The sequence below is a fragment of the Mustela putorius genome, unplaced genomic scaffold (assembly GCF_011764305.1).
Source record: "Mustela putorius furo isolate JIRA1106 unplaced genomic scaffold, ASM1176430v1.1 tig00001012_pilon_pilon_pilon, whole genome shotgun sequence".
Taxonomy (NCBI): Eukaryota; Metazoa; Chordata; class Mammalia; order Carnivora; family Mustelidae; genus Mustela; species Mustela putorius.
In genome coordinates, this window is record NW_025421531.1 from 5,450,904 (window position 1) to 5,478,704 (window position 27,801).

At 42.1% G+C, this 27,801-nt stretch overlaps 1 protein-coding gene across 5 annotated transcripts in view; it reads left to right on the forward strand.

The window, feature by feature from the left end:
* Nucleotides 1–27,801, forward strand: part of HHAT (hedgehog acyltransferase) — a 339,661-nt gene that overhangs the window by 115,520 nt on the left and 196,340 nt on the right. The window lies entirely within an intron of this gene.

Consider the following 27,801-nt stretch of genomic DNA (forward strand, 5'->3'; position numbering starts at 1 on the left):
GTATTCTTGTCCCAGTGTATCTATTGTGAACAAATCTGGGAGAAGCTGGGAACATCTTCTCTATGTCTTGAAAGTGGTGCTATGTGAGCTGGGTGTCTATCTGAGACTTTCTTTGTGAGGTAGGAGAGATAAGACTGTAAAATTACTGGTGCTGGAAAGAGAGCCCTGCTTACTTTTTGTGGCATCCCCTTTGCTCTGGGGTACATATCTTAGGTCCCAGACATTTGAGAAAAGAGAAGCAAGTGCTTCTTGAAAAGTGGAGGCCAGATGTTCATTGACAGCTGTGCTAGACCTCCTACACAGCACCGGAGAGCTTTCCCTAGTAGCAAACAATTTTGTGCACATATTTGCCAGATGTTGATGCCTCCAAAGCCAGAGCAAGATGCAAAGATGAGGGCACCTTTGCAAAAAGTCAGTATACATCCCGGAGGACAGGCAGACAGGACCCCTCAAATCAACAGGCCCCTAAAATAGAGTGAGACCACTGTCACTTTATAACTTTGTAGTTCTACTTGTCTCTTTAATAATCACCCTTCCTGTGGCATTTCGTTGGGATTCTCGGTCGTTCTTCCTAACCAAGTGTTATATGTGGTTAAGGCCTGGCTTGGGCTAATATGCCTAAGGGAAATATTATTACTTAAGGTGCATCAACGTTTCTTATCCACTGTACTTACTTGATTTGTGTGAAGTGGCCCTCATTTTTGGATATTTCTGAATAGTTATAACTTCACTAAGAAAATGTACTTGACCTTCAGAAGCATGTATGACTAATTATTTCCTTCCAGCATTTCTTAGTAGGATCTCAGGCTGACTCAGTGTCATAACAAATAACTTAAAAACAAAATCAAAATGCAGGATCCCATTATGCTAATAAGCCTCTTTTTCTGTACATTCTGTACCTGTGCAAGCAAGGCCACAAATACCATTTGCTCTTAGGCTCATTATTGTCAGTTCCCTCTACAGCCACATTAGGCTCTGTTGCAAATATTCTGAACCATGGAATCTTAACAGACGTAAACTAGAAATTCCGTCAAATACTCAGTTTAAGACTTTCTTACAGCGTCCTTGGATAACGTTGTAGCTCCAGGGCTGTTTGCCCAGAGCATGGTCCAGAAACCTGGATTGGGACAGATACACCCAGTGCCCCAAATTGTCCTCCAAGACAGGAGAATAGGACTTACTGAAAGTCCAATAATATTTGAGATCAGGTAACCAGGGTCAGGAGAATTTAGGAGGCTGTTCTGAATTGTTGAAACAGAAATTTGCAGGTGCAGATTAGATTTTCAAAGCAATACTGACTAAGCCAGATGATAAATTTTTTTTTAAAGATTTTATTTATTTATTTGACAGAGAGAAATCACAAGTAGACGGAGAGGCAGGCAGAGAGAGAGAGAGAGGGAAGCAGGCTCCCTGCCGAGCAGAGAGCTTGATGCGGGACTCGATCCCAGGACCCTGAGATCATGACCTGAGCCGAAGGCAGCGGCTTAACCCACTGAGCCACCCAGGCGCCCCAGCCAGATGATAAATTTAAAGCTAGGGTTATAAGACCGATTAGAAGTTATAAAATGGGGACTACAAAGAACTTATAAGTATGCAGGATTCCCCAGATTTCTGCGTGTCGGGTTGGAGGGTGTCCATGGCTGGTCAAGGAAGAAGACGTGAGGAGGAGGAGACAGTCGCACATGCAGCTTCACTGGGGTGACACTTTCACAGGTGTGAGCTGGGGGAGGTCCCACACAGTGAGGTGTTCTGAGTCTACACCATCAGAGGGGGTGTACCATCAGAGGGGGAGCAGGTAAAGGGGACTCTCTGGGAAGGGTGGAATCAGGGAGGAAGGGGGGGGTATCTGGGTGGCTTGATGGGGAGCTTGGTGGAGAGTCTCTGAGTTAGAGATCTCTGAAGGGCACCAGTGGCTTGAGGTCTCTGTAGCCCTGAGGTTGGTCTTGTCTATGGCTAGCAGGTTTTGGGCACAGTTTCACAGAGTATACAAAGGAGGCCGGCCTAGATGGCAAAATCTCTGTTGATTTGGAGTATGTTTAAAGCAACTGGATGTCTCAAAAGTTGAGTTTGGCACCAGCAGGCTTTTGAACTAACAGGTCTCAGCCTGGTGTGCAGAAATAGACAACCTAGAAGCCAATGCTCGGGGGCCATCTTGGGCTCATTTGTAGAGCACGGCCTACAAGGCGTGGTGCTGATTAGTGCGCTGGTCCTCGGGCTAGATGTAGCTTAGGAGAGAGACAGGGAGCAGCTCACATCTACGTTGGGTCAGAATGCCTGGCCAGGAGATGGAGCCTTGCAGCAAAGAGGGAAGTCCAGGCAGACACGGACAGTGAAAGAATTGTGCCCTGCACATTCTTGAATGAACTGATTGATTGATTGATAACTTCCTTGATTGAGGTGATAAAGATGTAAAGTGCAGCCTCTGTCCTTGCAGAATGCATAGCTTAAAAAGTTGTTCAGGCAAAAAAGCAAAAAAAAAAAAAAAAAAACCCCAAAACCGAACAGCAAAAACTTCACCCCGCCCCCAAAAAAAGAGGCCATGGAAGTTTGAAGTAGGGTTATTAGGGTTTCAAGGTCTGTGGTGATGGTCAGGAAAGCAAATTTGGAACATGTGTGAGGTAGAACTGCCTGGTTCTAGACAACTGGCTGTGGGCGTGAGGGCCGGAGGGAGAAGCCAGGGCTGGGGGCTGGGATTCTGCCGTGGGCAGCTGGCGGCCAGATACCATCAGCCTTTAGATCCATCCTTACTGGGCTCTCAACCCAGGCACACTTGGGACGCGAGATGTTGTCCCTGTGCTCCTGTGACCAGTTGGTGATTGAAAGCAACAACGGACACTTTGCTCCCTGTTCCAAGATTTCTGTTGAGATTCGGTGTGAGCTTTCAGTTACTCCTGTGCTCCTGGATTCCAGCATGCTGATTCTTCTTCTTTTTTTACTTTAAAAAAAAAAAAAAAAGATTTATTTATTTGAGAGAGAGAGGGAGAGAGATCAGGGCCGGGAGGGAGCAAAGGGCAGAGGGAGAGGGAGAAGCATGCCCCCCACTGAACAGGGAGTGCGATGGTGATGATGATGGTGGTGATGGTGGTGATGGCATGGTGGTGCTGATGCTGGTGCTGGTGCTGGTGATGATGGTGTTGATTGATGATGATTGATGATGCAGGGTTCCATGGTGCGGGACTTGATCCCAGGACCCTGGGATCATGACCTGAGCTGAAGGCAGATGCTTAACTGACGGCCACCCAGGTGCCCTGAGATATTTTGAACCTTGGAAACTTAGAACCATATTAGATCTCACAGATTGTTTAACACTCTCATTTTACAGATTGGGAAATGGAGACCCCGAGATGCCCAGTGACTTTTTCAGCATCACAGCTGGCTGGTAGCCAAGCCAAGGGGACAGCCAAGTGTGTGGCTGTTCAGGCCCTTGTTCTTTCTGCTGCCCTCACTGCTCTCACTTGGCTCTGGCGCTTCAACTGCTGCTGATGCGTGGCAGTGTCTCCGTGACTGCCGCAGGGAGTGGCGAGTGCATGTGACATGGATGGGGGGTAAGGATTGAGAAACAGGAGGGGGACTGTAGTGAGTCTTAAAACACAGTGTGGTTGTTAGACCAGAGTGGCTTGCTGTTGAGTGGCCTGAACACGTAGGAGTTGCTGAGGAGGCCTCCTGGTGCAGGCATTGGGGAAGGGAACGCTGAAGCCCACTGCGTCCCCTGCAGGCAGAAAGCACACTCACGGTTTTTACAGAGGTGACTGCCCAATGTCTTTGCCAAAAGGCACCTGCTCACCTTTCTGATGATCTTTCTCAGCACCTTCCTGATGCCAGACTGTTACCCAAATCAGTTTTTAATGAGCTGGCTTGCTCACGAGCGTGCATGCTAGCAGTGCATGTACAATGGGGAATCACAGTGAGTCTCTTTTCCCAAACGTCATCCACTTATCCTGTTTACCTTTGGTTTCTTATCTAGATTATTTAAAAGGATTTGCTCATTATCCTGTTTTCCTTATGACCAACTATTTAAGCTCAGTGTTTTCTGAGTTTTCACTTATATGATGAAATAGTCTTATAGAGTCTATTCTTTTAGAGTATGATTTTTGCCATTTTTATGGTGTTTCTTCCCATGGCTTTGCTGTAATTTAGTCAACTAGTTCTCTGTTGTTGATACTTGGCTTGAATTTTGCCCTGTTATAAATAATGCTGCAGCGGACATAGTTCTATAAGCCCTTTTGATCATCCCTGATGATTTCCTGAGGGTGACTTCCCAGGTGACTCCAGGCTACTCCTTGCCACACTGGTCTTTAGATAGGGCCATTTTTCTCTCCCAGCTTCAGCAGTGTTTTCACTGTGGGTGTGGAGGACTGTGATTGTTTTATGCAGTGAGTTTCTGTTTAGAAGGCATAGGTTTCTCCCCTACATCCCCCTCCCTCCCTTCCTGCTTCTCTTCCCCTGCTCCCTCTCTTGGGGTGTTTGGAGCATCCCTTTGCTACAGGACAGTCATAGGTTTTATCTTTGCGATCCAGAGGAAGCAGCTGTCAGGCTGCCATGTGAGCAGTGAACTGTGGGAGAGCAGGACGGGCCTGAGCCGGAGGGAGATGCCCCTGTCAGGGTGGGTGAGGCGTGGAGCCTGGCTGTTTCTCCCAGCGTTTCTGAACTGAGCTCTGCTAAAAGACAGCCAGTGCCCGTGGGAGCCTCGCTGGACTTCATGGAGCTTGATTTGCCTGAACGTTGAGGTTGTGAACCCACCATTTATAAATATGGGTTTCTTAGATGGGATAAATGAAATTCCTTTCTGCAAGATAAGTTTTTTTCAGAGTCTTTCAAATGCCTCCTATGGAAGCGTTTTGGAAAACGTTCTATATTAATAGAAGATCCGAATCATTGAGCACCAGGAGTAGCAAGATCATGAGACTTTGGATTCTGGGGTGTAAAATCTGTTTTCGAATGGTGTGTGACTCCATTGAAAAGCTGCACATTTCTTTAGTAGTGTGATGGCTTCCCATTGTGCACTGACTAGTACCAGACTGGTTTTTAACAACATGCTCTATGGTTTGGCTCCTAGCCACATCCCTGCTTTGTCTCCTGTCACTTTGTCCTTTGCACTCCACTGTGTGGGCTTCTCTCCAGACAAGCATGGTCCCACCATGACGCATTTTTATTAACTGTCCCTTCAGTTGTTCTTCCCCTTCATCATCGTATGACTTCTCCTCATTCTTGTCTCAGCTGAAGTGTCGTTTCCTAAGAGAAGTTTCCCCTGCAAAGAGAAGCTATTTCCCAAGAAGAAAACCAGTCAGCATTTTACATCATCCTGTTCTCTCCACTGGGCTGATCACCATCTGAGTTTTTCCTTTTTGTATTCTCACCACTTATTACATGTGTGATGATGGAAGTAGGAGCCTTATTTAAATTGATCACCTTGGTGTTCCCAGTGCTTAGAATAGTAGCTAGCTAATAATTGACACACTTTATTGCATATGGTATAGTTGGTCAGGCAGTGTTTACTGTTAAGGCCAGGTGTCCTTGGTAGTCTCACTTGGGGTTTGAAGATCTGAGCTTTAGTCTTTACTCCATATTCAGTAGTTCTGTGACCTTGGAAGAACCACTTACTTACCTCACTGTCTTAATTTATTTATTTTTAGTTAAAAGTTTTATTTATTTATTTAATAGATTTTATTTATTTATTTGAGAGAGACAGAGAGAAAGCACAGAGGGAGAGTGAGAGGAAGAAGCAGTCTCCCGGCTGAACAGAGAGCCCAGTGCAGGGCTTGATCCCAGGACCCTGAGATCATGACCTGAACTGAAGGCAGATGCATAACTGATGGAGCACCCCAGATACCCTAAAGATTTTATTTACTCATTTGATAGAAAGAACATGAGCCAGGGGGAGGGGCAGGCAGAGGGAGAGGGAGAAGCAGGCTCCCCACTGAGCAGGGAGCCCAATGCAGGGCTTGATCCCCATGTTCTGGGATCATGATCTGAGCCAAGGGAGATGCTTAACTGACTATGCCACCCAGACACCCCATTTTTTTTTAATTTTTAAATTTTTTTTATTTTTAAAGATTTTATTTATTTATTTGACAGAGAGAAATCACAAGTAGACGGAGAGGCAGGCAGAGAGAGAGAGAGAGAGAGAGAGGGAAGCAGGCTCCCTGCTGAGCAGAGAGCCCGATGCAGGACTCGATCCCAGGCCCCCAAGATCATGACCTGAGCCAAAGGCAGCGGCTTAACCCACTGAGCCACCCAGGCGCCCCCCCATCTTTATTTTTAAAATAAGAATTATAGGTCTAACCGAAAGAACCTCAAAGGGTGTGTGAGGGAAATAGCTGTGGTAATGGATGTGCCAGCTCTTTGTGAACTCATAATCCTTCAGCGAATGGAAATTGTCATTACTCGTCTAGTGGAAGTACATGGGACTGCTGGGGGGTGCCTCCATAATCTGGGGATGGACAAAATACAGCCTGTTACAAAGAGTAGATTATCCTGTCTGTGCACAGTGGATCAGAAATGGGTTTTGCCTTTACTGATGACCGCTTCATTGGAAGCTTTTTACCCATGGAAACATTCTGCCAACCAGAAAGGTTGTTGGTTTGGTCAGAACTAGACAGAGAAACATCCAAAAGGCAAGTCCTGACAGTTCTCATTCAAGCATTGACTGGGAGGCATACCCTGTTCCAACCATTTGCTTTTGTCATGTCCACTGGCAGAATATCCCTGTGGTGGGGAAGATGCCTTCATCTCTCAGAGCTGGATGCGTTTAAATGCGCATTTTCTCTGGCCAGTGCCCTGACCCTGATTTCTCCCTCACCAAGCAATCCCTGAGTGCATAATTTGATTTCCTGTGTGGTTGGCCCAGAGAGAAGAGGCTTGCATAGGAAAATGTGAGGTCCTTGTTATCTTGGAGGTGATGTTTTTCACTCTTAATTGGCAGTTGGCATTCTGATATTACAGATGTGTCCCCGTGAGCTTGGTCAGTATGAAAATACCTCCGGACGCAGGATGCAGATCAGCTCTCAGGGTGCTGACAGCCTGCGGGGAATCAGCCTGGGTGGGGTGACTTTATCAGTGTATGGCTGCCTTGTCCAGGGGCTCCCACCTGGTATCACAGATTTCCATTTGCAATGTGATCCTGGTTTAATTTGGTGCTTTCTCTGGGGATTCTTGAATGGAGCCATCAGTTTTGTGTGTGCAGGCACCTGTGTGTGTGGTGTCGCAGGAGTTCAGGGTAGACATACTGGAGATGGCCAGTAGGTGGCAGTAAAAGCTAGGTAGTCATTTGAGCAATGCGAATTAGACAAATTTTATTCGTCTAATACTCAGCCTCCCAGGCAATTTGCAATGTATTGAGGTGGTGGTGAGGCAGTAGTATTGCTTCTGGGCCAGAAAGAGGAGGTCTGCCAAAGTATCCATTTTCATCTCAGTTTTCACAATATCCCTGAGTATTAAGCACTTTAAGTTCTTTTCATGAAATACTCCGGCAAAATGAAAAATTCTTAATTTATTATAGTTTCCAGATTTTATGTAGAACATAGTTTTATATGTAGACTGTAGATCAGATTGTCACTGGATTTCAGCAGTGAGCATCTCCCAGCTCCTTAATTTCTAGATGTTTCCTGAACTGAGCAGAGCTCAGGGTTCTCCTGAGACTCCCAGTTCCTGGCCTCCCCTGCCTCTCCTCCCTTGCTTCTGTGGAATTAGTTCTGTTTAAGGACCATTGCTGTCCCTACTGCACATTGCCCTGATGATGACACTTGGTTCTTTTTCTTGATTTGTGTACGCGCGCGCGCGCGCACACACACACACACACATTTATTCAGGTGAAGCAGTTGTGTGTGACAAGGGACTTTACTAAAAGTTTGGAACTAAGTCCCCAGACAACTTACTGTTGACAGCTGGGCTTCCCCGGTTCCTCTGCTGTGCTTGAAATTCAGACTCTGTTCTCCAGCCATGCTGCTCCATCCTCCCCTCTGCCCTGCTGCTTTTCTGCCCTTGTCCCCTCATGAACAACCACCATCTCCTGTTTTCTTACAGACAAATCTTTCTAAAACACCATACAAATCCAGCTCCCATTCCTGCTTGGTTTCCCAGATCTTTTCCTATGAGGCTATTCTTCTCAGCCGGCCAGCACTACTCTTCCTGACCATGCCTGTCTTGCTGCTGAAGCCACAAGGTCAGCTGGAAAATGCTCCCTGCCCATCCCAGCGGGCTGGCCCCCTCACACCTTCCTGCTAGGCACACGTCCTTGCCTGAGGTTTTCTGCATCCAGCTGACTCTTCCTTCCAAAACAGCTCACTCCTGGGCTACTTTCCCTGCTCCCTCAGCTTTAGATGATGACTTCTTCCACTCCCCCACTACCATAATCAATTCCTTTGGATTAGGAGAGAGAAACTGAATGTTCTCGTTCTGAATTGTCACTAACTTGATATCACAAGCATATTAAGGGAGTTTAGATGGGTTTGATGATTGCAAAGTGTTAAGGATGAACCTTCCTCAGATCTAATTATGATCAATGAAAAAATGATGGTCATTTAATGCAAATCAATTCAACAAAGTTCCGTTAAGTCTCCAGAAGGAAATCATTACCCACTCATTCATTCTCCAAACCTTCATTGGGTGCCTGTTGGGTGCCAGATACCACATGGGGGCCAGAGGTGTGGCCTGAAGCAGGGGATGTCCAGAGGCGATTGCACCTGCAGTTGGGGGATGTCAGAGACACATCAGTGTTGGCAGTAGGAGCTCAGTCTATTAAAGCTACGGGGCGGGTGATGTGGATTGCTGGGGACTTGGACACATTTTGCCTTTCAAATATTTCTCCTCCTGGGAAAGGGTAGGTGCTCAGGGTGTAACATTCCTCTTCTGAAGGGTTAAAAAAAAAATCATCTAATATCTTTTATAATTGGTGCGCTTTAAACCATTTTCACAAACCTCAAAGACTATCACAATAGAGAGAACATACTGTAATGAATCTGTAGGTAAAAAAAATATGTGGATAAAATATATAACATCGCTTGGTTACCTTGACAGTTTTTTTTCCCCCTGAAATGGTAGCAGATTTGAGAATTATTTGAGGATTCACCCTTGGAGGAGGCTTTGATAACTGGCCATGGTTTTAGTTTTTTTCTCTTACACTGCTCCTTCCATCATGGAATTGAGTTACGTTTTGCTGAGAGTTTTCTGTAGAACAGCTTTTGGTGGAAGTTATTTATTTTTGGCAGAACTCTGCAGAGAAGTGTAGGGCTTTCTCTAAGGAGAGCATTAGATCGTGCCTGAGTGACCGCTGGTCTCCACTCAGGCTAGCAGAGCATCGTTTCTTCACGGTTAAGTTGTCATCAAAATTCTAGCAGCCTGGGACGCCTGGGTGGCTCAGTTGGTTGGACGACTGCCTTCGGCTCAGGTCATGATCCTGGAGTCCTGGGATCGAGTCCCGCATCGGGCTCCCAGCTCCATGGGGAGTCTGCTTCTCTCTCTGACCTTCTCCTCATTCATGCTCTCTCTCACTGTCTCTCTCTCAAGTAAATAAATAAAATCTTTAAAAAAAAAATTAAAAAAAATTCTAGCAGCCTTTAGTTAGTAAAATTAACTAAAGGTCAGCCCTGTGGCACAAGATTTTCCTTTGGAATTCCTTGCGTGTTCTCTTTTTGGATAACTCAGTGATGAGTGTTAGAGTGAGTTTGGAACATTGCCTTTGAAGTTGTGACATATAGAAACAGATGGAACAGGAGAGGCCTCTTTTTCCTTTTCTATGCGTGGAAGAACAAAAAAAGTGAACAACAGAAAAGTAACCTCACCTTCCCCAAGAAAATTGCTATGTTACACTTTGATGTGTATTTTTATTCATGGGGAAAAGGAAGTAGGGTGTGAGTCCTCTAAGTCAGAATTTCTCAGACTTGACTGACTGCAGCTTCCTGCTACAGATTGTTCCTGACTATAGTGGGTCGACTTAAAATTTTCTGACTCTAGGATGATGCAAAAGCAACGGCATTCAGTAGAAACCATACTTTGAATTAAGAATTTCAGTTTTTTCCTGGGCTGGCAATATCCCATAGGTTGTGCTCTTGTGAGGCTGGACAGCAGCGATGAGTCGCACATCAGCTATGTGATCACGAGAGTAGACAACCGACACAACCGTTCTGTTCCTGTGCAGCCATGAGGTAGTCAACACTTTATTACAAACTTCGTATTAGATGATTTTGTTCAACTGTAGCCTAATGTAAGTGAACACATTTAAGGTAGACAAGGCTAAGCTATGATGTTCAGTAGGTTAGGTGTATTAAATACATTTTGGACATATGATATTTTTGACTTATGATGGGTTTGTCAGAGTGTAACCCCATTGTAAGTCAAGGAAGATCTGTACTTATTTTGCATTCAGAGTTCAGGACTCTGACCCAACTTATTAAATCAGGATCTGTCAAGGAGAAGCTTGGGAATCTCTGTGATGAACTATTACCCCAGGTGATTCTTAGGAGCAGGTAAATTTGAGAAACATTGTTGCAATTGACAGAGGTTGTGGTGGGCATCTTGCTGTAAGGAGACCTACTTCAAAGGCCGCCAGTTCCCAGTGATTCAAGGACTGATAAGGAGCACATTCAGTGTTCGGCTTCAAGGCATTCTCCCCCCTCTCCTTTCCCTAGTTTGCCTCTCTTTGACGCTTTCCGTTTTCTCAACCTATGAGCACAGAGGTGGAATTGGGCTGACATGAGTCCATTTTGCTCATTGTCGCCCACAAAATATTTGGTTGGTGTGTGAGGGGAAGTTGAACATTCCTGGCTAAAATTCTGGGTTCAGGTGGAGACTCTTAGTACCACCTCTTTAAAAACTTTGTATTTTAGAAAAATTAAAGGCATAAACATATAATTAACCTCCATGTATTCATCACTCCGGTCCAATAATTATGAACTCACAGCCAATTTTCTTTCTTTTCTTTTCTTTTTTTAAAGATTTTATTTATTTATTTGACAGAGAGATGACAAGTAGACAGAGAGGCAGGCAGAGAGAGAGGAGGAAGCAGGCTCCCACTGAGCAGAGAGCCCAATGCGGGACTCGATCCCAGGACCCCGGGATCATGACCTGAGCTGAAGGCAGAGGCCTTAACCCACTGAGCCACCTAGGTGCACTGCCAATTTTCTTTAATCTTTACTCTCTCTCACATTGTTTAGAAGCAAATACCAGATGTCTTATTATTCATAAATATTTCAGTAGTCTATGTAAAAGGTAGTAAGTATTATTTTCTTCTCTTCCTTTCTTTTTTAAAAAAGAGGGTTTTTGGGGGCAGCAGTTTAGGTTCATAAAGAAATTGAAGGGGGGGTATGGAGATTGACCGTACCCACCACACCCACACATGCACAGGCTCCCCTCCCATCAGCACCTGCCATCAGAGAGGGTCTATTAGTTACAACTGGTGAACCCGCTCTGACACATCATAGTCACACAAAGTCTGTAGTTTATCATAGGCTTCTCTCTTGGTGTTGTGTGTTCAAGGGGGCTGGCTAAACGTTGGCCATTTTCTTTTGAACATCAGAATCTTACAAGGAGACAAAACATGACAGACTTTTACTATACCTTGACAGTCTAGGGATAAGGAGGGGCAAAGGTGGTAATTTATGATTTTCTGTTAAAAGAGTTCAAAAAGGTGTCCCATGTCTTGAGTTCATTAGAGAATGGTGTTTCACAGTGGTGAATCGAGGTAGATGAGATAGAGGGATAGAAAAGAGCTTTGCAAGGGCTTTGAGAGTACACCAAGAAGTGAGGAGGTGAAAATGGTTGAAAGTTAGTTGTTTTTTTTTTCATGGTAAAAATATAATAAAGCTCTGTGGAGTGTACATTAGAGTCCTCTTTGCAATTTGAACTGCTCTGTGGTTGAAGTCGATGGACCCATCCCGATGAGTGCGTGTAGTCATAGGGTTTGTTCGATTGTTTGTTTTAGCACATCGCGAAAGTACCAGCTGTTGTTGAAATAATGTCTGTGCACCTATCTCAATGGTCATGAAATGCTATCCAAATCATTTATTTGCTTTTTCTCCTTTTGCAAGTCACAACAAGATGGGGGGAGGGATAAGACGCGTGACATCTGATGACTGTTTTGAAAACTGGGGACACAAACACATGTCAGATAGCAGGAGATTCTCTTCTCCTCCCACCTTTTGGAGGCATTAAATGTTATAAGGTTTAAGATTTCGTAGAAGAAATTAATTGTTATGAATTCTCTTCTTGGATTAGAATCCTGAGGTTATTTGAAATTAATGTGGTGTGAACCCGGAGCTACTCTGGGATTTACTTCTGTGGAACCTGACTCTTCAATTACAGAGACTCTGTATGGTGTGAGGGTAATTTCATGGTGCCTGCTTGAGGAATGGAAGGGATGCCCGCTTGAGGTAGCATCATAAAGGGTGGCAAGTTGCACCACAGCTATTTGTGACACCGGCTAGTCCCTTTCCTCCCACTCCCAGCATCCTTCAAACACCATGATCTTTGCTGATCGCCACCTAACCCATTATTATGCCCGGATAACTTAGCACACGGGTACCTTCTTAGATGCCATAAAATAGTTGTATATTTCTTTTAAGCCGAGTTGATGAATGGAAATATGAATTTGTTGAATACTTAAGGGAGGCAATTATTTGTTTCTAGAGAGATTGTTTTGCTCCTTGAAGGATTTGCAGTAGAATAATTAGTTGATTTTTAGTTCTTTTTGCACATAGATTTTACAGAGCACTTCTACTGGGCAAAGTGAGTCATAGCGAAGCATCAAAATTCAAACTGTAATCTACATCTGGTCTTTACTGGAAAATTTGCTTTTCAGAATTTTCAGGTCATTTGGCCCCGTGTAAATCTCCTTTTGTTTCCACCTTCCTTAAGTCTTATGTAGTGCAGGGTGTGTGTGTGTGTGTGTGTGTGTGTGTGTGTGTGTGTGTGTGACTGCTTTGTTTCTGCTCTGTGGAGTGTTCTTCCCTCACAGTTTGGGAATGGTAAGAGCCTATTCTGTTATGCTTCTATAGTCAGTTTTAATTTATTTTAAATTTTATTATTTTTAAAAGATTTTGTTTATTTGATAGAGCACAAGCAGGGGGAGCTACAGAGGGAGAGGGAGAAGCAGGCTCTCTTGCTGAGCAGGGAGCCTGCCCGACATGGGACTTGATCCCAGAACCCTGGGATCATGGCCTGAGCTGAAGTCAGACCCTTAACTGACTGAGCTACCCAGGTGCCCCACATCATTTAGTTTAAAAAATAAATTATTACCAACATAGTTGAAGTCACCTTGGTTACCCATCCTAATTGCGTTTCCTATCCTCCTCCTAAACAGTAACCACTATCCTGAGTTTGGTGATTTTGCCCTCATGTGTTTTATACTTGTACTACACATGTGGCTATTGTTTTTAGTGGTGGCTAACAAGATCCATGAAAAATGAGCTAGAACTGTTGAGAAGCCATGTGTGGAAGGTGTTGTAGATCTCCAGCCTCACAACCATGACGTGTGTAGAAAGGGCAAAGTTTGGACACCTCCCATCAGAGGAGCCCAGCGCTTATCCCCTGGCTGCTGCCTTTCCTGGAATGGAGTCCCGCCCAAGGACTACAGCCCAGCTTCTTTGTCCTCTCTTGTACCATCGTGCAGAAAGAAATTGTGCAGCCAGGATTTTACATCCCCAAGATCACCCTTGAACTGACTGAGTCTGTCCACCCTCTTTGTTAATCTCCAGTTTGGGGAGTCTGGGCCCTTTGGTTACTCTAGCCTCTCCATCTCTTTGCCTTTTGGTCTCCTTCTTGTCTGTCCTTCCACTCCTTGGTTTGGTGTTGTTTCACTGTATACTCAGTATTTGCATTTCTTAGAAAGAACCTTCAGACCTTCCACTGGGAGCTGCTTGTGGGCAGGGGCAGCCTGGGTCCCTGGGAACACCCTCTTTTTTGAGTCCTGGAGGGTCACCTGCCAGCTATGGTTGGCCTTGAGCACATATTTACTGTAGTATCGGTAGAGAGTCTTGTGATACCAACCGCCCGGGGAAGGAGAGGACAGGTATGCACCTCAGTTGGAGGTTCAGCTTGTGGGCTGAATGAGCCTGACTAGCCGACCGGGTTTCAACCAGCTCCTCCTTCAGCAGGTCATTTATCCTACTGAGTCCAGCAGGAGGGGACACTGGGTCCTACCTCGTGGGGCTCTAGGTTCAACTTTGAAATCCTTAGACAGAGGCGGAAGTTGGAACATTTGCTCTAGTCATTTATTCCCAGAACTCAATGACTGAGATGATTGACTTCTTTCGACCTCCTTGGCCTCTTCAGGCTGGACAAGGTTGCCAAGAGCTTTGCCTGCACCTCTCACCAACACGCCATTCTTCCCTTCTTGACTTGGGTGCTTGTCCTTCTGGAGCCCCTGGTCACAATTCCTCGCTTCTGCCCATTCCCTCACTCCCTTCCCCTCTCAGTCACATGTACTCTCTTGGTTTTCTTGGCCCTGACCATGTCCTCCTTCTAACACAGAACCTTACATAACTATGTTAAGGCAATGGCCACCTTTTCTTCAGTGTTTCTGTGGGAAACTGACTATCATGGTAACTCTGACTAGTGGTGTTAACCTTCCCAGCACATGAACTGCCCTTCCTCCCTATACCCTTATCTGCAAGGGTAAATCTCCAAGTCTGTCATGGCACCGCTTCTGCCTTATGCTGTGGTTCCTTGTCTCTGTTCTTGATTAAATTTTTTTTTTTTTTTAAAGTTTTTATGTTAATTCCAGGTAGTTAACGCACAATGTTATATTTATTACTTTAAGGTATACAGTTTAGTAATTCTACACTTCTGTACATCATCCTGTGCTTATTACGGCAAATGCACTCCTTAATCCCCATCACCTGTTCCTCGCATCCCTCCACCCATCTCTCTTCTGGTAACCGCCAGTTGGTTCTCTGTAGTTAAGAGTCTCTTTCTTGATTTTGCTCTTTCTTTTCCCTTTGTGCATTTGTTTTATTTCCATATGAGTGAAATTATACCTTATTTTCTTTCTCTGACTAACTTATTTCACTTAGTATTATATTCTCTAGCTCCATCAGTGTCTTCACAAATGGCAAGACTTGTTCTTTTCTGAGTAATATTCCAGTCTCCCTGTGTGTGTGTGTGTCTATATATATATCTGTATAGACACACACACACACATATACATACATATATACAACATATATATCCTTATCCATTCATTATTCAGTGGACACTTGGCTGCTTCCATATCTTGGCTATTGTAGTTAGCACCGCTATAAACATAGGGATGCATGTATCCCTTTGAATGAGTGTTTTTATATTCTCTAGGTACCTACCCAGTAGTGCAATTTCTGGATCATAGAGTAGTTCTATTTTTAATTTTTTGAGGAAACTGCATACTGTTTTCCAGAGTGGCTGCACCACTTTGCATTCCTACCAACATTGCAAGAGGGTTTCTTTTTCTCCATATCCTCACTAACACCTGTTGTTTTTTATTTTGTTGATTTTAACCATTCTGACATGTGTGAGGGGATAGCTCCCTGTAGTTTTGATTTGCATTTTTCTGATGGTAAGTGATGATGAGCATCTTTTCATGTGTCCTCAGGTGGCCATCTGCAGTCTTCTGTGGAGACATGTCTGTTCATATCTTCTGCCTATTTTTTAATTGGATTATTTGTTTTTTAGGTGTTGAGTTTTAAAAGTTCTTTATATATTTTGGATACTAATCTTTTATTGGATATATCATTAGCGAATATCTTCTACCATTCTGTAGGTTGCCTTTTAGTTTTGTTGATTGTTTCCTTTGCTGTGCAGAAGCATTTTATTTTGATGAAGTCTTAGTAGTTTCCTCAGGAGACATATCTAGAAAGAAGTTGCTATAGTTAATGTCAAAGAAGTCACTGCCTGCGTTCCCTTCTAGGATTTCTGTGGTTTCATGTCTCATATTTAGGTGTTTAATCCATTTTGAATATTTATTTAAGTATATATTTATGTATTTTTAAGGTAGGCTTCATGCCCAACATGGAGCCCAGTGTGGGGCTTGAACTCATGACACAGATCAAGACCTGAGCTGAAATCAAGAGTTGGATGCTTACCTGACTGAACCACCCAGGCATCCCTATTTGAATTTCTTTTTGTGTATGGTGTAAGAAAGTCCAATTTTCCCAACATTGTTTGTTGAAGAGAAATTCTTTTTTCCATTTTCTGCTTTGTTGAAGATTAATTGTGGGTTCATTTCTGGATTTTCTTTTCTGTTCCATTGATCTATGTGTCTATTTTTGTGCCAGAACCATACTGTTCTCATTACTATAGCTTTGTAATATAATTTGAAATCCCGAATTGTGATGGTTACAGCTTTACTTTTCTTTTTCAAGATTGCTTTGGCTATTTGAGGTCTTTTGTGGTTCCATACAAATTTTCAGATTGTTGGTTCTAGCTCTGTGAAAATGCTGTTGGTGTTTTGATAGAGATTGCATTAAATGTGTACATTGCTTTGGGGAGTATAGACATTTCAACAGTGTTTGTTCTTCCAATGTCTTTCCATTTCTTTGTGTTGTCTTCAATTTCTTTCATCAGTGTTTTATAGTTTTCAGAGTAGAGGTCTTTGGTTTAACCTTTTTGATTAAGTTTATTCCTAGCTATCTTACTGTTTTTTGTACAATCATAACTAGGATTGTTTTCTTGATTTCTCTTTCTGCTGCCTCATATTAGTGTATAGAAGTGCAGCAGATTTCCACACATTGATTTTATATTCTGGAACTTTACTGAATTTGTGTATCAGTTCTAGCTGCTGTTTGTTGAAGTCTTTTCCGGGTTTCCACATAGAATATCATGTCACCTGCAAATAGTGAATGTTTGGCTTCCTCCTTGCCAATTTGGATGCCTTTTCTTTCTTTTTGTTGTCTGATTGCTGTGCCTAGGACTTCAGTACTATGTTGAATAGAAGTGGTGAGAGTGGACATCCTTGTCTTGTTCTTTTTTTTTTTTTTTTTAAGATTTTTAATGTATTTATTTGACAGAGAGAGACACAACAAGAGAGGGTACACAAGCAGGGAGAGTGGGAGAGGGAGAAGCAGGCTTCCTGCCCAGCAGGGAGCCTGATGTGGGGCCGGATCCCAGGATCCTGGGATCATGACCTGAGCCTAAGGCAGACACCTAATTACTGAGCCACCCAGGTGCCGCCCCTTTGTCTTGTTTTTGACCTTAGGGGAAAAGCTCTCAGTTTTTCTCCATTAAGGATGATGTTATCTGTGGATTTTTCATAAATGGCTTTTATTATGTTTAGTATGTTCCCTCTAAACCTGACATTTTATTGTGAATGGATGTTGTACTTTGTCAAATGCTTTTTCTTGGTCTGTTGAAATTATCATATGGTTCTTAGCCTTTCTCTTATTGATATGATATATCATATTGATTTGCAACCACGCTTGCAAATTAGCAATAGATCCCACTTGATCATGGTGAATGGTTTTTTTAAATGTACTGTTGGATTCAATTTCTACTATTTTGTTGAGGATTTTTGCATCTATGTTCATTGAAGATAATGGCCTGTAGTTCTCTTTTTTGGTTGTATCTTCTGGTTTTGGTTTCAGGGTAATGCTGGCCTTATAGAATGAATTTGGAAGTTTTCCTTCCTTTTCTATTTTTTTAAAACTTTTTATTAATATATAATGTATTATTAGCCCCAGGGGTACAGGCTTGTGAATCTCCAGGTTTACACACTTCACAGCACTCACCATAGCACATACCTTCCCCAATATCCATAACCCAATCACCCTCTCCCTACCTCCCTCTCCTTCGGCAACCCTCAGTTTGTTTTGTGAGATTAAGAGTCTCTTACGATTTTTCCCCCTCCTGATCCCTTCTTGTTTCATTTTTTCCTTCCATAACCCCCAAGCCCCCAATGATGGCTCTCAACTTCCTCATATCAGGGAGATCATATGATAATTGTCTTTCTCTGATTGACTTATTTCTCTCAGCATAATACCCTCTAGTTCCATCCACATCGTTGCAAATGGCAAGATTTCATTTCTTTTGATGGCTGCATAGTATTCCATTGTATATATACACCACATCTTCTTTATCCATTCATTTGTTGATGGACATCTAGGTTCTTTCTATAGTCTGGCTATTGTGGACATTGCTGCTATAAACATTCGGGTGTACGTGCCCCTTTGAATCACTACATTTGTATCTTTAGGGTAAATACCCAGTAGTGCAATTACGGGGTCATAGGGTAGCTCTATTTTCAACTTTTTGAGGAACATCCGTGCTGTTTTCCAGAGTAGCTGCACCAGCTTGCATTCCCACCAACAGTGTAGGAGGGTTCCCCTTTCTCCGCATCCTCGCCAGCATCTGTCGTTTCCTGACTTGTTAATTTTAGCCATTCTAACTGGTTTGAGGTGGTATCTCATTGTGGTTTTGATTTGTACTTCCCTGATGCTGAGTGATATGGAGCACTTTTTCAGGTGTCTGTTGGCCATCTGGTGTTGTCTTTGCTGAAATGTCTGTTCATGTCTTCTGCCCATTTCTTGATTGGATTATTTGTTCTTTGGGTGTTGAGTTTGGTAAGTTTTTTATATAGATATTGGATACTAGCCCTTTACCTGATACGTCGTTTGCAAATACTTCTCCCATTCTGTTTGTTGTCTTTTGGTTTTATTGACTGTTTTCTTTGCTGTGCAGAAGCTTTTGATCTTGATCAAGTCCCAGTAGTTCATTTTCCCTCTTGCTTCCCTTGCCTTTGGCAACATTTCTAGGAAGAAGTTGCTGTGGCTGAGGTCAAAGAGGTTGCTGTCTGTGTTCTCAAGGATTTTGATGGATTCCTTTCTCACATTGAGGTCTTTCACCCATTTGGAGTCTATTGTGTGTGGTATAAAGAAATGGTCCAGTTTCATTTTTCTGCATGTGGCTGTCCAGTTTTCCCAACACCATTTGTCGAAGAGACTTTTTTCCCTTGGACATTCTTTCTTGCTTTATTGAAGATTAGTTGACCATAGAGTTGAGGGTCTATTTCTGGGCTCTCTATTCTGTTCCACTGATCTATGTGTCTGTTTTTGTGCCAGTACCATACCATCTTGATGATGACAGCTTTGTAATAGAGCTTGAAGTCTAGAATTGTGATGCCACCAACTTTGGCTTTCGTTCCCAACATTCCTCTGGCTATTCGAGGTCTTTTCTGGTTCCATATAAATTTTAGGATTATTTGTTCCATTTCTTTAAAAAAAATGGATGGTATTTTGATAGGGATTGCATTAAACATATAGATTGCTTTAGGTAGCATAGATATTTTCACAGTATTTGTTCTTCCAATCCATGAACATGGAACATTTTTCCATTTCTTTGTGTCTTCCTTAATTTCTTTCATGAGATTTCATAGTTTTCTGAGTACAGATTCTTTGCCTCTTTGGTTAGGTTTATTCCTAGGTATCTTATGGTTTTGGGTGCAATTTAAATGGGATGGAGTTCTTAATTTCTTTCTTCTGTCTTGTTGTTGATGTATAGAAATGCACTGATTTCTATGCATTGATTTTATATCCTGACACTTTACTGAATGCCTGTATGAATTCTAACAGATTTGGAGTGGAGACTTTTGGGTTTTCCATGTAAAGTATCATATCATCTACAAAGAGTGATAGTTTTACTTCTTTTTTGCCAATTTGGATGCCTTTAATTTCTTTTTGTTGTCTGATTGCTGAGGCTAGGACTTCTAGTACTATGTTGAATAGCAGTAGTAATAATGGACATCCCTGCATGTTCCTGGCCTTAGTGGAAAAGCTCTCAGTTTTTCTCCATTGAGAATGATATCTGTAGTGGGGTTTTCATAGATGGCTTTGATGATATTGAGGTATGTATCCTCTATCCCTACACTATGAAGGGTTTTGATGAGGAAAGGATGCTGTACTTTGTCAAATGCTTTTTCAGCATCTATTGAGAGTATCAGATGGTTCTTGTTCTTTCTTTTATTAATGTATCAGACTGATTGATTTGTGGATGTTGAACCAACCTTGCAGCCCTGGAATAAATCTCACTTGGTAGTGGTGAATAACCCTTTTAATGTATTGTTGGATCCTATTGGCTAGTATTTTGGTGAGAATTTTCACATCTGTGTTCATCAAGGATATTGGTCTGTGATTCTCTTTTTTGATGGGGTCTTTGTCTGGTTTGGGATCAATGTAATGCTGGCCTCATAAAATGAGTTGGAAGTTTTCCTTCCATTTCTATTTTTTAGAGAATTTCAGGAGAATAGAAATTACTTCTTCTTTAAATGCTTGATAGAATTCCCCTGGGAAGTCGTCTGGCCCTGGGCTCGTTTGTTGGGAGATTTTTGATGACTGCTTCAATCTTCTTACTGGTTATGGGACTGTTCAGGTTTTCTATTTCTTCCTGGTTCAGTTGTGGTAGTTTATATGTCTTTAGGAGTGCATCCATTTCTTCCAGATTGTCAGATTTGCTGGCGTATAGTGGCTCATAATATGTTCTTATAATTATTTGTATTTCTTTGGTGTTGGCTGTGATCTCTCCTCTTTCATTCATGATTTTATTTATTCATGTCCATTCTCTTTTCTTTTTGATAAGTCGGGCCAGGGGTTTATCAATCTTATTAATTCTTTCAAAGAACCAGCTCCTAGTTTTGTTGATTTGTTCTATTGGTTTTGGTTTTTGGTTTTTTGTTTCTATTTCATTGATTTCTGCTCTAATCTTTATTATTTCTCTTCTCCTGCTGGGTTTAAACTTTCTTTGTTATTCTTTCTCCAGCTCCTTTAGGTGTAGGGTTAGGTTGTGTATTTGAGACCTTTCTTGTTTCTTGAGAAAGGCTTGTACTGCTCTGTTTCCCTCTCAGGACTGCCTTTGCTGCGTCCCACAGATTTTGAACTATTGTGTTTTCATTATCATTTGTTTCCATGAATTTTCAAAATTCTTCTTTAATTTCCTGGTTGACCCATTCATTCTTTAGAAGGATGCTCTTTAGTTTCCATGTATTTGGATTCTTTCCAAATTTCCTCTTATGATTGAGTTCTAGCTTCAGAGCATTGTGGTCTGAAAATATGCAAGGAATCATCCCAATCTTTTGATACTGGTTGAGACCTGATTTATGACCCAGGATGTGATCTATTCTGGAGAATGTTCCATGTGCACTAGAGAAGAATGTGTATTCTGTTGCATTGGGATGGAATGTTCTGTATATATCTGTGATGTCCATCTGGCCCAGTGTGTCATTTAAGGCCTTTATTTCCTTGTTGTTCTTTTGCTTGGATGATCTGTCGTTTTCAATGAGGGGAGTGTTAAAGTCCCCTACTATTATTGTGTTATTGTTGGTGTGTTTCTTTGATTTTGTTATTAATTGCTTTATGTAGTTGGCTGCTCCCATGTTAGGGGCATAGATCTTCTTGTTGGACAGACCCTTTGAGTATGATATAGAGTCCTTTCTCTTCTCTTATTATAGTCTTTAGCTTAATATCTAACTGATCTAAGGATTGCCACCACAGCTTTCTTTTGATGTCCATTAGCATGGTAAATGGTTTCCCACCCCCTCACTTTAAATCTGGAGGTATCTTTGGGTCTAAAATGAGTTTCTTGTAGACAGCATGTTGATGGGTTGTTTTTTATCCATTCTGATACCCTGTGTCTTTGATTGGGGCATTTAGCCCATTTACATTCAGATTAACTATTGAGAGATATGCATTTAGTGCCATTGTATTGCCTGTAAGGTGACTGTTACTGTATATTGTCTGTTCCTTTCTGGTCTACTAGTTTTAGGCTCTCTCTTTGCTTAGAGGACCCCTTTCAATATTTCCTGTAGAGCTGGTTTGGTGTTTACAGTTCTTTTAGTTTTTGTTTGTCCTGGACCTTTTTATCTCTCTTTCTATTATCAATGATAACCTAGCTGGATATAGTATTCTTGGCTGCATGTTTTTCTCATTTAGTGCTCTGAATATATCATGCCAGTTTTTTCTGGCCTGCCAGGTCTCTGTGCATAAGTCTGCTGCCAATCTAATATTTTTACCATTATATATTACAGACTTCTTGTCCTGAACTGCTTTTAGGATTTTCTCTTTGTCACTAAGACTTTTAAGTCTTACTATTAGATGATGGGGTGTGGACCTATTCTTATAGATTTTGATGGGATTCTCTGTGCCTCCTGGATTTTGATGTTTGTTCCCTTTGCCATATTAGGGAAATTCTCTACAATAATTTGCTCCAATATACCTTCTGCCCCCCTCTCTCTGTTTTCTTCTTCTGGAATCCCAATTATTCCAATATTGTTTAAATTTATGGTATCACTTATTTCTCGAATTCTCCCCTTGTTGTCTAGTAGTTGTTTGTCTCTCTTTTGCTCAGCTTCTTTATTCTCCATCATTTGGTCTTCTATTCTCTCTTCTGCCTAATTCTCTCTTCTGCCTCATTTATCCTAGCAGTAAGAACCTGCATTTTTTATTGCACCTCATTAATAGCTTTTTTGATTTCAGCTTTGTTAGATTTTAGTTCTTTTATTTCTCCAGAAAGGGTTTTTATTTCTCCATACAGAGTTTCTCTAATATCTTCCATGCCTTTTTTGAGCCCAGCTAGCACCTTGATAATAATCATTCTGAACTTTAGATCTTACTTATTACCAATGTCTGTATTGATTAGGTCCCTAGCCTTCAGTACTGCCTCGTATTCTTTTTTTTGTGGTGTGAGTTTTTCTGCCTTGTCATTTTATCCAGATAAGAATATATGAATGAAAGAACAAAACACTAAAGGGGTGGCAAAGACCTCAGAAAAATGTACATTAACCAAATCAGGAGACCCTAAAACATGGGGAAAAAAAGGGGGGTAAAAAGAAGTTTAAAAAATAATGAATACTGTTATGCTGAAAATAAATAAAAAATAAATTAAAAAAAATTTAAAAAATAATAAAAAAGAAGTTTAAAAAAATAGAAAAGGAAAAAAGAAAAAATATATATTAGACTGGTGAATAGAACAGAACCACCCACTTGGTTTGGGAGTATTTTGGTCTCTTAGAAGAAAGTACCTCCCAAAATTTTAAAAGAAAAATACTTACATACATACACATACAAATACGGATAAACATGATGAAGGGACGGAATATCACTGTAAAGATGATGATTTTTAAAAAATGCTAAAAAAGGAGTTGAGAAGATAAGCTGGTTGGGAAAAAACAGAAAAAGAAAGTGGAGAGAATTTGCTCAGTGTGGAGACCAGAACAAACCCTGTGCTAGATTTAGGGTATATTTTGATCTATTAGGAGAAGTTGTATCCCAAAATTTTTTAGAAGAAAAAACCCTATGTGTATACAAAAGATAAAGTTAGATACAACGGAGGATAAAATATGACTATAATAATAAAAGTCCAAAAAGATTTTTTTAAAAAAGGTATTGTTAACATAAACTAGTTAAAAAATGTTAAAAGAGTAAAAAGTAAAAGTCAAAAAATTGGAATAAGAAAAAAATAAAATTAAAAAAATTTAATTAATTTTGCAAGACTAAAGAAAGCCATGAACTCCATGCTTTGCTTTCCCCTTCTCATATTCCACTGTTCTCCTTGATCAGTGAGCTTGGTCTTGGCTGGATTTCTTGCTGATCTTCTCCGGGGAGGGGCCTGTTACAGTGATTCTCAAGTGTCTTTGCATGAGGTGGAATTGCACTGCCCTTGCCAGGGGTCAGGCTAAGTAATCCTTTGGTTCGCTCGAGAGCTTTTGTTCCCTCGAGAGCTTTCCGTAGAGCTCTGGAAGACAGGAATGAAAATGGCGGCCTCCCAATCTCTGGCTTGGAGGAGCCGAGAGCTGGCTGAGAGCTCGGGGCTGCACTTCTCGGTGCGCCATCGGAGAAAAGCACTCAATCACTCCCATCTCCCTGGGCTCCGGCCGTGCTCTGAGTTCACCCGTCCTGTGACTGAGAGCTTCTGTCTCTGACACACAGCCCCCCTGGAGTCTCCAGACGCAGTAGATTCCTACCGCTCTTCCAGGGGGTTCTCCTTGGATCTTGTGGGGTCCCTGCTCAGTGGTCTGACTGTGCCACAGATCACAGTTTAAGGTAACTCCTCTGCTCCGTCTCTGTAGCTGGCTTCTCCCCTCTAATACCTGTGAGCTCTGAACTACACTCAGACACCCACGATCCTTCTGTGACCCCACGGGATCTGAGACCACACTGTCCCTGCAAGGGATCCGCCTCTGCTTATCCTCTGGAGCGATGTCCCTCAGTGGAGCAGACCTCTTAACATTCTGATTTTGTGCTCTGTTGTTCCGCTGCTTGCCAGGAGCGGGCCCCTCCCCTGTGTTCCCGTTGCTTTGGATTCACTTCTCCACGGGTCCTACCTTTCAGAAAGTGGTTGATTTTCTGTTTCTAGAATTGCTGCTCTTCTCTTTGATCTCTTTTTGGATTTGTAGGTGTTTGGAATGGTTTGATAACTATCTAGCTGAACTCCTGCTACCTGATGTCATCTCAGCCTGCTACTCCTCCCCTCCTTTTCTATTTTTTTGGAATAGTTTGAGAAGAATAAGATTTTAACTTTTCTGTAAATGTTTGGTAGAATTAACCTGTGAAGCCATCTGGTCCTGGGCTCTTGTTTGTTGGGAATTTTTAAATCACGGATTCAATTTCTTTGCTGGTAATTGGTCTGTTCGGATCTTCTTGATTACTCTTTATAGTGCTAGTTTTTATCCTAGATGTTATAAATGAAAGTTTATTTTTAAAAAAAACTGGGTAGAACACTTACTATGAGATTAAAAAAACAAATTTTAAAAAAATGTATAAAATAATATTGTTAACTGTAGGCATGAGACATTCGTGTAAAGAACTTTATATGAGAAGAAACTTTTTATTTTTTATTTTTTTATTTTTTAAAGATTTTATTTATTTATTTGACAGAGAGAGATCACAACTAGGCAGAGAGGCAGGCAGAGAGAGAGAGAGGAGGAAGCAGGCTCTCCACTGAGCAGAGAGCCTGATGCGGGACTCGATCCCAGGACCCTGAGATCATGACCTGAGCTGAAGGCAGCAGCTTAACCCACTGAGCCACTCAGGCGCCCAACTTTTTAAAAAGATTTACTTATTTTACAGAGAGTGCGCACATAAGCACAATAGAGAGGGTGAGAGGAAAAGAGAGAATCTCAAGCAGACTGCCCACTGTGTGTGAAGACCTATGCGGGGCTTGATCACATAACCTGAGCTGAAACTAAGAGTCAGATACTTAAACAACTGCACCACCCAAGTACCCTGAAAATAAACTTTCATAAAATGTTTAGGCTTCTTGAATCTGAACAGACTTAGTCTAAACAGCATTTAAACAAAATCTAGAGTAGGTTAGATGTAGACAAGGTCAAAATGGCTGGAGTCATTTTCCTTGGAACAGAAAAGGTTCAGAGATGAATGAAGTCAGGCCATGGATAGAAGTGAGAGCCCAGGATAGGCTAGAGGTGAGAGAGTGCAACAGTGAGTCAGGGCACACAAACTGGTGGGGAAGCATAATAGTGCAGAGACACCATGCTTCTTGAAACATATCAAAGCTGGTATCAGTGTCTTATACTGACTATGAAAATCTTGATGGCAGGGCTCAGCTGTATGAAAATGGTGGCTCTGCAGCTGACTGACAGAGTCAAGGGGCCTTTCTATGGCCAACTCTGTGGCCAACTCTCCCCAGTCCTTGGCAAATTCTGGCCTAAGACACAGCTTGACCCATTCTGGGTTCATGAAGACTTTTCGTTAGGTGGATGCTAAGTTCTTCAGGTCTAGCAGATCTAACAATTTAAGAGGATTTTATCCACTTTAGATCCTTGTGTGTACCACTGGGAAGAACTTCCCATCATTAGCACTATTCACTGGGCAAGCTGCTCTTCACTGGGCACCTGTTATTGAAAGTCCTGATGTTCAACCATGTGGGCATGGGCTTTGAGCATCCTGTAATCTGGTAGGAAATATCTGTAAGTACAAGAAAGCCTATAGGGTAATGTGTAATAAGGGTGTTAGTGCTCCTTCCTCATATATAATGTAGATCGTATGATGCTAGAATTGATATTATCAAATATTTAAATGAATAGGCCATTTAAAAAATCTTACAGACTTTCATTTATATGCCTCAAATGTGATGACTGTATAAAAATAGTGTCACATTAAAAGCAGTGTTTGAAAAGGAAGCAGCTCATTTTCCCTGATTTTGAATCCTGTTAACAGGGAAAAGAAGTTTCTGTTGCTTCATAGGATGTGAAGTAGCTCCAGGTGGCCTTAACCTTGGACAGTCTTCCCTGGGTCCTCTGGTGCCTTCTTCAGGCTGTTCAATTTTAGCTCTGGAAGCTTTGTGCCCTTTAATTAGGCATCTTTACTTCTGTCCTGCTTCTTCTAGCTCTGGGATTTTTCTGACTACAGTCTGGAGGTTCATTTTGGATTATTTTAGAGTCCCCTGCCTTTTCCATCTTGACCAGTGGAACAGAGTTATTTTTTATATTTTATTTTTTATTTGATAAAGAGAGACACAACACAGCAAGAGAAGGAACACGAGTTTTGGGGAGTGGAAGAGGTGGCTTTCTCTGCAGGAAGCCCAATGCGGGGCTTGATCCCAGGGCCCTGGGATCATGACCTGAGCGGAAGGCAGATGCTTAATGACTGAGCCATTCAGCACCCCATGGAACAGAGTTCTTCACCACTCAGTGTGGTTATATGCCCCCTAAATACTTTTATATGGTATTGCTAGCATATACACCCCACTTCTTGAAGGGTGTGTATATATACACACTTATATACATATATATTTTCTAATATATTCATGTATATATATTTTTCTACACACACACACACACACGTATGCACACCAGCTTTTTTTTTTCTTGATTGCTATCAGATTGCTATCTAAGAGTGCTACAATTTTATACCCAGTTGTTTCAGTACATGTAATTGTAGTCTAGTTTCCACAAGTCTGAAGAACCCTGATTGGGAATGAGACACAGTGATTCCTGGATTTTTTCTTGTAAGACATGTGGCTTTTGAATTTGAACCACCATTTGCCTTCACCCAAACTATATATTCCGAAAATGGCTCTCTGTTTCTTCTGGCACAGAGTTACCATTTACAGCCACACTCTCCATTGTAGTGACATCCTTGTATAACATAGCAAGTGCCAGGCAGTAATATTTTCTGCCAGTACTTCTTTAATGCTTAGTTATTTCCTTCTCAGAAGCTCACAGATAACGTGCTCAGCTGCAGCAACCTGCCCTGCAGGATTTCCCACACATGGAGGAAGACGCTCTGGGGGTTGGACAGCACATGGCCACCAGTTGTCTTCTTGGGGCTTCCATTCCCACTTTGCCCTCTGCCTTCTCCTGTGAGCACTGCTCTGCCAAACCTGCCACACCTCCCACCTGCTGAGGCCAGTGTGAATGGGGCCACCATCTGGCCCAGGTCTGTGGTTCCCCATTGGGCTTAGGGCACAGAGGTCAAAGTGGCCAGGAAACTTGAGGAGAGAAGAAAGGTGGTAGAGCTCCCTGAGCCCTTGCTGCAGAAGTGAGTCATTCTCAGCGGCTTTTAGGATATTCACAGATACGTGCAACTATCCCCACTGCCAATTTTATAATATTTTAATTATCTCAAAACCTAAAGGAAACCTTACCCTTTAGCCACCACTTCCGTCATTACCCCACCCCCTACCTCTCCAGTGCCAGGGACCTACTAATCAGCTTTCTATTTCTGTCTCTGTTACCTTTTTCTGGACTTTCATATGAATGGAATAGAATACGTGGTTACTCATGACTGGCTTATCTCAGCATAATGTTTCAAGTTTCATCCATGTTAAAAAAATAAAAGATTCACCCATGTTGTAGCACGTGTCACCATTTCATCCCTTTTCATGGCAGCA